The sequence below is a fragment of the Cebus imitator genome, unplaced genomic scaffold (genome assembly GCF_001604975.1).
Source record: "Cebus imitator isolate Cc_AM_T3 unplaced genomic scaffold, Cebus_imitator-1.0 Scaffold36, whole genome shotgun sequence".
NCBI classification, from domain to species: Eukaryota; Metazoa; Chordata; class Mammalia; order Primates; family Cebidae; genus Cebus; species Cebus imitator.
In genome coordinates this window covers 6,062,744-6,074,910 of record NW_016107351.1, presented here as the reverse complement: position 1 = coordinate 6,074,910, position 12,167 = coordinate 6,062,744, and the positions used below count along the sequence as shown (strand labels likewise).

General features: G+C 47.9%; 2 long non-coding RNA genes and 1 other non-coding gene across 5 annotated transcripts; all 3 read left to right on the top strand.

Annotated features, from left to right (window-relative positions):
* Positions 1-3,805: 3,805 nt before the first annotated feature.
* Positions 3,806-8,784, top strand: LOC108301774. 3 transcript variants are annotated; one of them, XR_005199518.1, is made up of 5 exons: positions 3,806-4,167; positions 4,310-4,426; positions 6,107-6,211; positions 7,790-7,973; positions 8,416-8,784. It is a non-coding gene; the product is annotated as an uncharacterized LOC108301774 (long non-coding RNA). The 3 variants fall into 3 exon arrangements; XR_005199516.1 differs by having other exon boundaries at positions 7,790-8,784; XR_005199517.1 differs by having other exon boundaries at positions 3,806-4,225; positions 7,790-8,784.
* Positions 4,462-4,645, top strand: LOC119470616. Its single transcript, XR_005199555.1, has one exon.
* Positions 8,785-9,406: 622 nt separating the features above from the next.
* LOC119470589 lies at positions 9,407-11,657 on the top strand. Its single transcript, XR_005199519.1, has 2 exons — positions 9,407-9,580; positions 10,772-11,657. It is a non-coding gene; the product is annotated as an uncharacterized LOC119470589 (long non-coding RNA).
* The last annotated feature ends 510 nt before the right edge of the window (positions 11,658-12,167 follow it).

Genomic DNA, 12,167 nt, shown 5'->3' with positions numbered 1-12,167 from the left:
TATGTTTTGCAACTGGGAAAATGTTTCCTATGGTATTTTTTACACCTGTATTTTGTATTTTTGTATGCACCTGTATTTTGTAATTTTGTATGTTTTGCAAATATTAAACCAGTTGTACAGGTAATGCAGTGTTTTACTTAAACCTGACGAATGTAAAAATAAGAAACAAAATGGTGTAGAGATGATACAAATGGCATAAAATGAACAAAGAAAATTATGATAAACTATGACTTAAAGATTTTTATAACATCATTTCACAGTACTGTACATATAGCCTACTCAACTTACGACCAAATCGTGTTACGACTGGTCTGTCGGAGCCAATCGTGGTCGTAAGTCGAGCACTAGCTGTAGTTGGGACTACAGGTGTGTGCCATCACTCTCAGCTAATTTTTTGTGTTTTTAGTAGAGACGGGGTTAGCCAGGATGGTCTTGAAATCCTGACCTCATGATCCACCTGCCTTGGCCTCCCAAAGTGCTGGGATTACAGGTGTGAGCCACCACGCCTGGCCTCTCACCACATTCCCTCTGGCAGCAGTGCCAGGACCTGCCAGCAGGGTCTGTGGCATAGCAAGCCTCTGGCCAGGAAGAAGTGCATCTCTGCCTCCTGCAGCCTTCCCCAGCTCTGGGGGATTCTCCTGGGGTAATATCTCCTCTCGTCTTTGGGGTGGGGGCAAAGGCTCCCGCTGCAGACCTCGTCTTCCCCATAAGGCTGAGGATGCTGAAAACACCTTACCTTTAGGGAGAACAGCTCCACTCCAAGGAGACCAGATGTGTTCATGGAAGGGTGTGTAACAAATACCCCAGGGGACACAGGATATGTCAAAGAATTGGCACCGGAGAGCATCTGAGAAGAAACCGTCACCTGCGACCAGAGCTGGCTTCAAAGGGCAGGTGTGCTCGGCTGAAGTGCGGATTGGTGGCGTGTCTGGGAGCTGAGCTGGGCAGAATGGCCAGAGCAGGGGTCTGTGTGGGGACAAATGAAACAGGAGGTCAGAGCAACAGGGCCAGGAGAGCTAAAGGTGATTTGTTGAGTTTTGGTTTTTCCTAATGAAGCAGAAATGGAAAATGAGAGGGAAAGCAATCATGTGGACTTTATCCTGCAGGTCAGGCAGGCAGCCTGGAGAAGACCTGCCAGGTGCACGGCTGGCTGGCTTGTTTCTGACATCACCTGTGGTCAGCAGTGCCACCAAGAGCCACCACCAGGGGGCAGAGGTGGGGCCATGGAGTAGACACCTCTCGTTTTCACCTGCCCAGGACACCTTCCCAAATCTTCTGTACCTTCACCCCTGCTTTTGAGAAATGGCCCTCTCCCACTGCAACTGGTACTGGCGGGGAACACAGACACACACACACACACACACACACACACACACACACACACACACTGGAAGCTCCTTTCCTGGGGGACCCTGGCTTCTGCTCAAAAAAAAAAAAAAAAAAAAAACCAGGTGAGCCCAATGCCTGCCCAAAGCCACTTGTGTTGTTTACAAACTTGTTTATTCCAGTTAAGCTAATTATACAATTATTTCATTCTTATGTAGACTAACGAAATAGGGTAAAACAAAATTTTGAATTGCGGCTCCTGCTTCAAAACAAAATTTAAAGTTGAATATTTTGGAGTTAATAAAGCTAAAGTTACGTATTGTTGAATGTAAGACAACTCATGAAGGAGGTGTAGTCGTAAAAATCCAAATTTTCACTCGTGTTACTTTATAGGTGTCTTTAAGACATCCGGACAAAGAGAAATTCAAGCTGAAAATTAAAGGTTTCACTTCATGTCAAAAAGTTGGTGAATGAAGGCCACATACAGTGATTCACACCTGTAATCCCAGCACTTTGGGAGGCTGAGGTGGGAGAATTCACGTGAGATTCAGAGTTTGAGACCAGCCTGGGCAGCAGAGGGAGAACCTCTGCTTTTTTTTTTTTTTTTTTTTTTTTTGCTACAAAAAATAAAAATTAAAAAAATTAGTTGGGTGTGGTGGTGCACACCTGTAGTCCCAGCTACTCAGGAGGCTGAGGAGAGAGGATCCCTCGAGCCCAGGAGGTCAAGGCTCCAGCAAGCTACGATTCTACCACTGCACTCCCGCCTGGGTGACAGAGTGAGGCCCTGTCTCAAAAAAAAAATTAAAAAAAGAAAAAATATTTATTGTGAGAAAATATACATAACATAAAACTTAGCATTTTAACTATTTTTGAATGTACAGTCTGTGGCATTAACTACATTCACAATGTTGTGCAACCATCACCATTTCCAAAACTTCATCATCTCAGAAACTCTGTAACCATTAAGCAATAATGCCTCATTCTTCACTTCCACTTCTGCCAGGCCCAGGCCCAGTAACTTTTTTTTTGAGACAGACTCTTGCTCTGTTGCCCAGGCTGGAGTGCAGTAGTGCAAATCTCAGCTCACTCCAACCTCTGCCTCCTGGGTTCAAGCGATTCTTTTGCCTCAGCCTGCTGGGTAGCTGGGACTACAGGTTATGTTACCATGCCCAGCTAATTTTGTATTTTTAGTAGAGAAGGGGTTTCTCCATGTTAGTCAGGCTGGTCTCAAAATCCTGACCTCAGGTGATCTGCCACCTTGGCCTTCCAAAGTGTTAGGATTACAGGTGTGACCCACAAGGCCCAGCCTCGGTGGCACGATCTTGGCTCACTGCAACCTCTGCCTTCCAGATTCAAGCAATTCTTCTGCCTCAGCCTCGCAAGTAGCTGGGATTACAGGCACAGGCCACCACACCTGGCTAATTTTGTATTTTTAGTAGAGATGGGGTTTCACCACGTTGGTCAGGCTGGTTTCGAACTCCTGACCCCGAGTGATCCACCTACCTCAGCCTCCCAAAGTGCTGGGATTACAGGCATGAGCCACTGCACCCGCCTTTTTAAAAAATGGTTATTCATTGATGATATGTTAAACAAAGGGTGGATTATTTATGCCTCCCCTTTTTAGGCCCTGTAGGATAACTTCCTGACGTCACCATGGCACTCGTAAATGGTCATGGCTCTGGTGGGAATGTAGCAGTGAGGACAACCAGAGGTTACTCTCATGGCCATCTTGGTTTGGGTGGGTTTTGGCCGGCTTCTTTACTGCAGCCTGTTCCATCAATAAGGTCTTTAGGGCCTATGTGACCTAGGAATGCAGCCCAGCAGGTGTCAGCCTTATTTGACATAGCCCTTATTCAAGATGGAGTTGCTCTGGTTCAAACGCCTCCGACACAAGGTCCAGCAATTCTTCCTCGGTTGTCAGATTAGACTCAGAGCAAGATTCCTGTTCGTTGCTTTGTGCGTCCACAGGGACACTGAACTGTCTGGAACGTACCAGGACTTTTGGAGGAACAGGCTTTCCAGCGGTGTCCCAATAGGCCAGGTAGGGCTGCATCTTCACGTAACCCCTCTCCTCTTAAGCTTCTCCTTCCTTCCACTTGGGGTGGTGGAAAGGGCATTGGGTTTGGAGCAGAAATGACTTAGGTGTGAACCCAGCTCTGCCACTTCCTGGCCGGCTGTGCTTGGGAAAGTAACCAAGCATCTCCGGAGAGCCCATTTTCTCATCTGCAAGACAGGAGTGTTCTTTGCACTTAATTCAGAGGATTGCATGAGGAGTAGAGCGATAATGCTTTCAAGAAATGGGATGTTCCTTCTGCTTCCCTCGCTCCAGGGCCCTCCCCTCTGTCCCAGGCTATTAGTCCCCATTAACCACCTCGCGCGGCCTGCGACCCCTTTAAATCCGCCTTGGATGACCCAGATCCAAATTTAGGGTGACCCTCTAGCTGCTATCTCTATGGTAAGTTCTCACTTCCGGCCGGAAGTTGCTGGCGGAGCCACTTCCGTCCAGGGGAGTGGGGAGCAACTGGAGACACGTGCTTTGTCCTGTTGGAGGCGAAACCCACTCTCGCCTCCTGGTGGTCGCCGACTCGCGGACCTGAGGATGACGCAGGGCACCCCTGACCACAGATCCGCCGCCACCGGCCCCAGACTGCGGAGTTGGGCCCGTCCCGGGACGATAACGGAGCTCTGCCAGGGACTGGAGGCACTGACCGGGTGACTAGAGACCAGAGCCCCCCCGAGTCGGCTCCCGGCGCTTCAGGGACCGCTCGTCCCATCGCAACTGGAGCTTGGACGGGAGGAGACAAAAGGGAACTTGGCCCGCACACAGCCACCGAAATTGGAGTGAGGAGCTGTAGGGAGGCCCCATAGCCAGCAGAAAAGCACTGGGATCCCTGGCAGGGTTAGCCCGGGTTTCTAGGAGTGTGGTGAGCATCTAATGACTGTTGTCCTTTTAAAAAGCACATTATGTTACTTTTTCCCCAAGGTTTCAACAGAAAATGAGAAATATACACGGACTATTGGCTGAGGCCCTAGCAACCACTATTTTCTTCCTGCTCCTCGTTGATTAGAGCATTCGAAGGAACCTCAGCCAGGGATCCAGGTATGTCACGCATGGAGACAATGTGTTCAAGGCACATGGTCTGGGGAAAGGCTCCTGTGTTGTTGAACCTGCCCACTTGTGGGTGCAGCATTGTACCAGGCAGCCCAACCCTGACCTAAAGTAAATTCCCAGAAGTCTTTCCTGGGTTTTGAATTTGCAGTAACAGGTGTGAGCATTCTAGCAGCAGTTTGATGATCATGTATGATACTGCAAACAGGACCTACATTTAAAGAGAATGGTTGTAGATACTATCAGAGATCACTTGGTTTTCAAAACTTCATAAACAATGATGCTGTCATGTCTTTCACTCAATAAACATTTGTTGATACATTGGCCTGACATCATGTTGATGTTAGGGATATAGAGATGAAGCAAACAGTCATGGCCGTTGTTCTCAGGCAGCTACAGCCCAGTTAGGGAGACAAGGTTAAATGATCACACTTAAGAGGGCATAATTCAGGCCAGGTGCTGTGGCTCACGCCTGTAATCCCAACACTTTGGAAGGCCGAGGCCGGCGGATCACCAGATGTCAGGAGTTTGAGACCTCCCTGGCCAACATGGTGAAACCCCTTCTCTACTAAAAATAGAAAAATTAGCCAAATGCAGTAGCACATTCCTGTAATCCCAGCTACTTAGGTGACTGAGCCAGGAGCTTGAACCTCCCCCTCCCGGGTTCAAGCAATTTTCCTGTGTCAGCCTCCCAGGTGGCTGGTATCACAGGCACATTCCACCATGCCTAGCTAATTTTTGTATTTTTAATAGAGACAGGATTTCACCATGTTGGCCAGGCTGGTCTTGAACTCCTGACTTGAGGTGATCGCCCGCCTTGGCCTCCCAAAGTCCTGGGATTACAGGCCTGAGCTACCACACCAAGCCTGTTTATGAAATGTAATATTGATTTTCTCAGCTGGAGTTTAGCCTGCTCCTCCATGAAGCAGCATCTTCCTTTTGTCTTTGTCTGTTTTTTGTCAGCACACAGATTGAGAAGTAGCATCGTCAGCACAATTACGTACCTACAGGGGTCAGAACACTGAGTCATATGTCTTGGAGGGAGTATAAAGAAAAGTATGGTCTCTGGTGTTAGGGGCTTAGAATCTGTCGATGTCAGTAAGCGCTGTGGAACAACAGGAAGGAACATTTTCTGTTGGACCCTTCAGGGATGGGACCCTGTCAGGGAAGTGAAGGTGGTTTCCAGCTGCTGAAACGTGACAAAAGGCAGGAAGCATGGAAGTGCTTGGGAGGATGTGGGGAGCTCCCTGGTGAGAGCTGTACTGGGTAGTATGTGGCTGGAGGGAAGGGAGGAAGAGTAAAATTGGAATATGTAGATTGGTGCTGGGTGGTAGGGGCCGTGAATGTCAAAGTTCAAGTGATTTTTTTAACAAGCAGGTTTCTGAAGGTGACATGGTGGTCTAGAGGTGACAGCCTGGAGAAAGATGGGTCAGGAGGTCCCTGTGATGTCTGAGTAGGAGGTGAGCAGCCCTTGGCCCAGCGGTACCTGTAAACCTGGAAGAATGAGGGGTGGGTGGGGCCAGTCCCTGCAGGGCAGAATCCTGAGGTGCCTCCCATGGCATGTTCTAGGTGGACGGTGGATTTTAGAAAGGATTTCGTGGTGCTCACAGTTTTAAATATTCAGTCTTGGTAAAGTAGAATAAGAACTGACACATACACTTTTCTTTGCAGGTCGGTTTCCTGAAAGATTTGCCTGTGTACTGGGTGAAAATCTGGTTTTGGCTCTGCTGGGTCTGTGTGCCTGGAAAGGAATTGTTTCAGCCTAGGATTGTCCAGGTTGGTTTGGTTTAACCACGTATTTTTTGAATGGTGACTGCTAAGACCTTGTTGTGTATGGTTATAAATAGATAGAGTCAGACCCCAGGGTGACTTTTCACGTTCTCTGTGGTTACTGTGTCCACCGGCGGTGTGTCTGTGGAGCCTCTACCTCTAACATTCATAGCAGGCAGTGCTGCTTCCAGCTGTTTTGAAAAGAGTGACTTGGCCGGGCATGGTGGCACACACCTGTAATCCCAGCTACTCAGGAGACAGGCAGGAGAATCGCTTGAACACAGGAGGTGGAGTTTGCAGTAAGCTGGGTTTGCGCCACTGCACTCCAGCTTTGGTGACAGAGTAAAACTCCATCTCAAAAAAAAGAGAAATGTGTCATAAATTATAATGTTCCTTAATTACAGCTCAGTGTAACTTGGTACTTTCTTCTGTCCGTAAAAAACGAGAGAGAACCAAAAAATTGTATAGATAGATAGGGAACCAAAAAATTATATATGGATACATTTATATACTACAAATGCAATACAAATGAAATACGGAAAAGATCATTTCCTCTTTGGTATAAAAACCAGACTCTCACCTTGCGAGACACACAGACAGACATGATGCTGGGTTTCTGAACTGAGAACACTTGACTTTGGGTAGAATTTGCCAGAGAGTGACTGCCAGCCTCAGAACTGGGCACGTGCTACATCGCGGTGCCTGGAAGCTGCCTCTGTTCCGTCCTGTTCTGGGGCTCTTGCCTCCTCCACCTGCAAGCCTGGGTCTCATGTCCCCAGGGTGCTTCCAGCCCTGCCCTCTTCAGAGAAAGCAGTTCCTTCCCTTGGAGGGCTTGGTGCCAGCACTCTTCCTTCGGGCTGCCACCACCCTGGAACCATAACTTAGTCCCTCTCCACCCCGACCCAGGGTTCTCGGGGGGAGCAGGACTGCCACCACCACTCACCGCTAGTTGCACAAATATCTGAGGGGTTATTATTGTCACAGAGATTGGGGACACTGCTGGCTGGCATTGGAAGGACTCGTCATCTATTTATGGAAATAAATGCACGTGTGCCTTCACCAGCCTGTGTTTTCAGCTGCCTTGTTTGTGAAAACATCTGACCATTTCATGCTGTCTTGTTAGGTTCAGAGCCGTGCTTTTGATGTGGTGTAGAAAAGCCTCCTTGGGCCAGGCGCGGTGGTTCACGCCTGTAATCCAACACTGTGGGAGGCCGAGGCAAGTGGATCATGAGGTCAGGAGATCGAGACCATCCTGGCCAACACAGTGAAACCCTGTCTCTACTAAACATACAAAAAAATTAGCTGGGAATGGTGGCATATGCCTGTAATCCCAGCTACTCAGGAGGGTGAGGCAGGAGAATCCCTTGAACCCAGGAGGCAGAGGTTGCAGTGAACCAAGATCGCACCACTGCACTCCAGCCTGGGCGACAGAGTGAGACTGTGTCTCAAAAAAGAAACCAGGAATGCTTCATTGGACTTCCAGCCTAGCACTGCCAGACCCAGGATCCCTGCCTGTCTTCCTCCTGATGTTCGTTTTTCTGGACTGACTTATCAAGGCTCTTGACTTAATGATTTCTCACCCAGCCCTCATCTTGTCCAGCTCTGTTCCCGGAGGATGTGGCCCAGCTAGTGTCTGCCCAAAGCCAGGAATATGATTTCAGTACTGTGAGCTAAGCCGCGGCGGGTTTGTGATCATTCGCTCATCATGTAAAGGAACTGCAGCCGCAGAAGGAAGGCCTGGCCCCATGGGAAGTTTTGGGAAGAGCAGGTGGGTTCAAACAACCCAGCAGGTGCCTCCTCAGCAGTTAGAAGCAGAGGCCACCACGTCGTCCGCGTGGGGTTTCAGATCCCAGCTCCCCACCAGCCTGCTGGACCTTGGGCAGGTCACTCCCTGTTTGTACCTCCATTACTCCTTCAGTAAGATGGGGACAGTGAAGGTGACCATGCCTCCCACCAGATTGGTGCTTTTTTTTTTTTTTTTAAAGGGACAGGGTCTCACTATGTTGTCCGAGTTGGCCCCAAGCTCTTGGCCTCACGCAGTTTTCCTGCCTCAGCCTCCCAAAATGCTGGGATGACAGGCGGAGCCGCTGCGCTGGCCCAGACTGGCGCTCTCGAGGGTTAAATGAGCACATCCTGTAGAGCGCTCAGGAGAGGGCTGGGGCCTGGGAGCCCTTGGAAGCTATGTTGTTGTCATTTACCTTTTTCCTCAGACTTTCAAAGCATTTTCGGCTGTGAAACTCCCTGGGCTGCCGCAGTAAAGTGTGGGGTCTTAACAGGCGCTGTTGGCCACAGGAAGGTACCTTCCCGCTCCAGGCCAGGAGAGCTGAGGTAAGGCTTGACTGTAGGCTGTTTTGTTCTGTTTTGTTTTGTTTTAACCTCTTCATTTGCACGATTTGGGCCACTCACAAGAGTGTATACCCCATGATAAACAGTTACCTTCATTCTCCTCTGCATGTATGTCTTCAGAGGAAGAAATGTATTAATTGCCCAGAGTAATATATTGTGTTAAGATGTGATATGTACTGGGAAAAAAAAAAGTGTAAGTTGACATTCCTGGAATAAACCACTTTGATGCCCAGTTACTGACTCATTTTTCTGTGTGGTGTCTCTCCTGGGTGCAGAAGTCCGGCTTCCCCACAGGGGCTGGGGGTGCCTTCTCTGTCCTTGGAATATGAGTCTGGGCAAGCAGCCACTGCCCGTGTGCATGGTTCCTCAGAGAATCAGTTCAGTCTTGGTTTGGGAGTTTGATTGGAAGGATTAGATCCTCGCCACCCCCCCTGCCCAGCAGTAACATCTTATTATAGTGTGGAAAATGGACAGAGCTGTTGATACTCAGGAGAGCTTTCCTCATTATCACCCCAAGGAAGGTCCCTAAGTCCCCAAGAGATCACCTTTGTTGGTCTGCGCCTCCCAGGAGGCGGAGGTTACAGTGAGCCAAGATCACGCCACTGCACTGCAGCCTGGGTGACAGCAAGAATCTGTCTCAAAAAGAAAAAAAAAAAAAATCACAATGGGACCCGCAAGCCCTGTATCAGAAAAGGTATAGAAATTGAACTAAAGAATAGTTGACAAGTCAAGATTTTGAACTTCTCTCTTCGTCCACTAGAGGATGTAATCCTACACCAGACTGTTCTCTGTTGTAACTTGGTGCAGAATTTGGCTTTTGGGTTTCTTTGTTTTGATTTTGATTTTGTAATTTACCCAAGACTTTCTGACACCAAAAAGTTACGCAGAAGATTCATCTGCCGGGCTGGGCTCTTAGGAATCTGTCCAGGTGCCCCAGTGGAATCAGCCCGAGTGTCTTCGTTCCTGATAAGTGCTTTCCTGGGAAGCATTTAGCACATCCTGAACCAAGCACAGGCACCGAATGTGGAGGTAAGAGCATGTTCTAATATATTTCTGCATTCTGATGGACTCCCAGTGCCAGCTGCTGGGAACATCGGGAAAGAGTTTCTTTGTAAGGAATCCAGTGTAACATTACCGGTATTTGAAGTCCCAGACAGTGTGCATTGAGAGTTTAAAAGTGTCTCTGGCAGGAACGTTCGTTGCTCATACTTGAAATTGAAAGGTACCTATCAAGACCAAAGTTTGCACAAAGCCAGCACAGTTAAGATTGCTGATTGTTAGCTGGTGGGAAAGTGAAAGTGGACTTGCTGGGCGGAGAATGACCATTCTGAAAGTGTAATCTTAAATAGAGTCCTGTATGTTCTCTGGCTTATTAGCCTGGTTCACAGCTTTCTGATGGTTTTAGTTGAACAAGTACTGCTGGCTCCATTGAACTATAGCCAGAAGCAAAACCGACTCCCTCGTCGCAGAGAACTTACTTCCAGGACAAGGGAGACAGAAGCAGGTCATTAGAATATGCAGGATAAGGCCGGATGTGGTGGCTCACACCTGGAATCCCAGCATTTTGGGAGGCTGAGGTTGGCGGATCACCTGAGGTCAGGAGTTCAAGACCAGCCTTACCAACATGAATAAACCCTGTCTCTATTAAAAATACGAAATTAGCCGGGCATGGTGGAGCATACCTGTAATCCCAGCTACTCGGGAGGTGGAGGCAGGAGAATCACTTGAGTGAGACTGTCTCAAATTGGGAGGATCCCAGGTCCCTGAATGGGGTCACTATCTTTTTGGCTCCTATGAAGCCACATGTCCTGCAATGAGTGATACTTGGAAGAGTTCTGGTATACACTGTTCACGTAAAGATCGTGTATCCTTCACTGCGGTGGTGAAGCTGGAGACCGTCTTTCTCTGTGCCAAGGATCTGTCCTCTTCCAGTGCCCACCTCATTCATGGAGCTCACCCCGTGACTCTGGAATTGTTTGTTTCCTGGCCTCTGCCCTGGCTTCCCTGAACACTACCTCTACACTAGCTTCTTGAGGCTGGGAGCCCTGGACTTACCTGATTTTTCAACAGAGTAGATGTTTTTTTTTTTCATCTATATCAGTATTTAAATTGCTATCAACAAGACCACAAAGACTACATTCTCACAGAAGCCTGCTTGGGTTTTATGTGGTTACATGTGATGAATATATTTAAAATGATTGTTCTGATTTTTTTTTTCAGATCAATTATGCAGCTACAGCCAAAACCAAGCTCTCTTTATTGCAATGGTAATGAAAGTAGCTCCATGTAAGTCATTGGAAGGTCACGTGTTCACAGACTGTCAGCTGTGGAGGGTTATGTAACAGTGGTTATGCAATGCCATGTTAGAACTGCAGCCCCAGCAGCAAAACATTTCGTTATTTTCTTGAATTAAAATAAGACTTCCACTTTCTTTGAGTGACAAATCGCTTTTAACAAAACCAAGACTTGGGTTTTAGTGTTCACTCCCACGCGAGTCTCTGTAAGCCACATTTCACCTCCTGTGCGTGGCTGGTCCCATTGAGTAGATTTCTGAAAGTAAAATTTCTGACATGAGCCTATTCACTCTGCTCAGTTGTCATCTTCTGTCAGGATGAGTTATGGGCAAATCCCCCCATGAAATCTACGGCACATCATGAAGCCCCTCAAATCTGAAGGGCTTGCTGGTATGATGGCTCACGCCTGTAATCCCAGAACTTTGGAAGGCCGAGGTGGGTGGATCTCTTAAGGTCAGGAGTTTGAGACCAGCCTGGCCAACATGGTGAGACCTCGTCTCTACTAAAAATAGAAAAATTAGCCTGGCCTGGTGGCACATGCCTATAATCCCAGCTACTCAGGAGGTCAGGGCAAGAGAATCACTTGAACCCAGGAGGTGGAGGTTGCAGTGAGCCAAGATCACCCCACTGCATTCCAGCCTGGGTGACAGAGTGAGACTCAAAAAAAAAAAAAAAAACCCTAAGGCTCATGAGTCTCCTTCACTAATGTACTGTCTTTGTTCCAAGATACTTCACCCCTTTAAAAGTTAATAGGGGAGATCAAGAGGAGATATTGAGAGATCAAAATGAAATAAAGCCTTCACTTCCTCTGACTGGGTGTTTTTTTTGTTTTGTTTTGTTTTTTTAACATGCCCCAACATTATAACAAAAATATTTCTTCTGGTTTAATTTTTTTTTCCCAAAGTAATACATGCATTACTTGAAAAAATTCATACAACTAAAAGGCTTCTAGGAGTGGGCTAAGCTTCCCTGCCCGGGCGCTCCCGGCGGACGCCGCTTTCCATTCCCTCAGCTTTGCCAGCTTTGTTTCGGAGGAGCGGGCATGCTGCACTGCTTCTCTTTGAGTCATCTTGGTCCTCGCCGGTTGACTTCCTTACTGGTAGATGTGGACCGAGCTCTTCCTCATCACCCTCTGCTTCCCCTTCCGCACCCTGCCCGCACCATTGTCCCTGTACATGCAGTGTTTACATTAGTGTGCGTGCACAGAAGCTTCCTATGGCCTCGTACGCCAGTTCCAACTCTGCAGTGTTGTTTTCCCTGTTAATTTCCCCTTCCTTAGCTGGCTTTTTCTTTCTTTCTGTTTTTTTTTTTTTTTTTTTTTT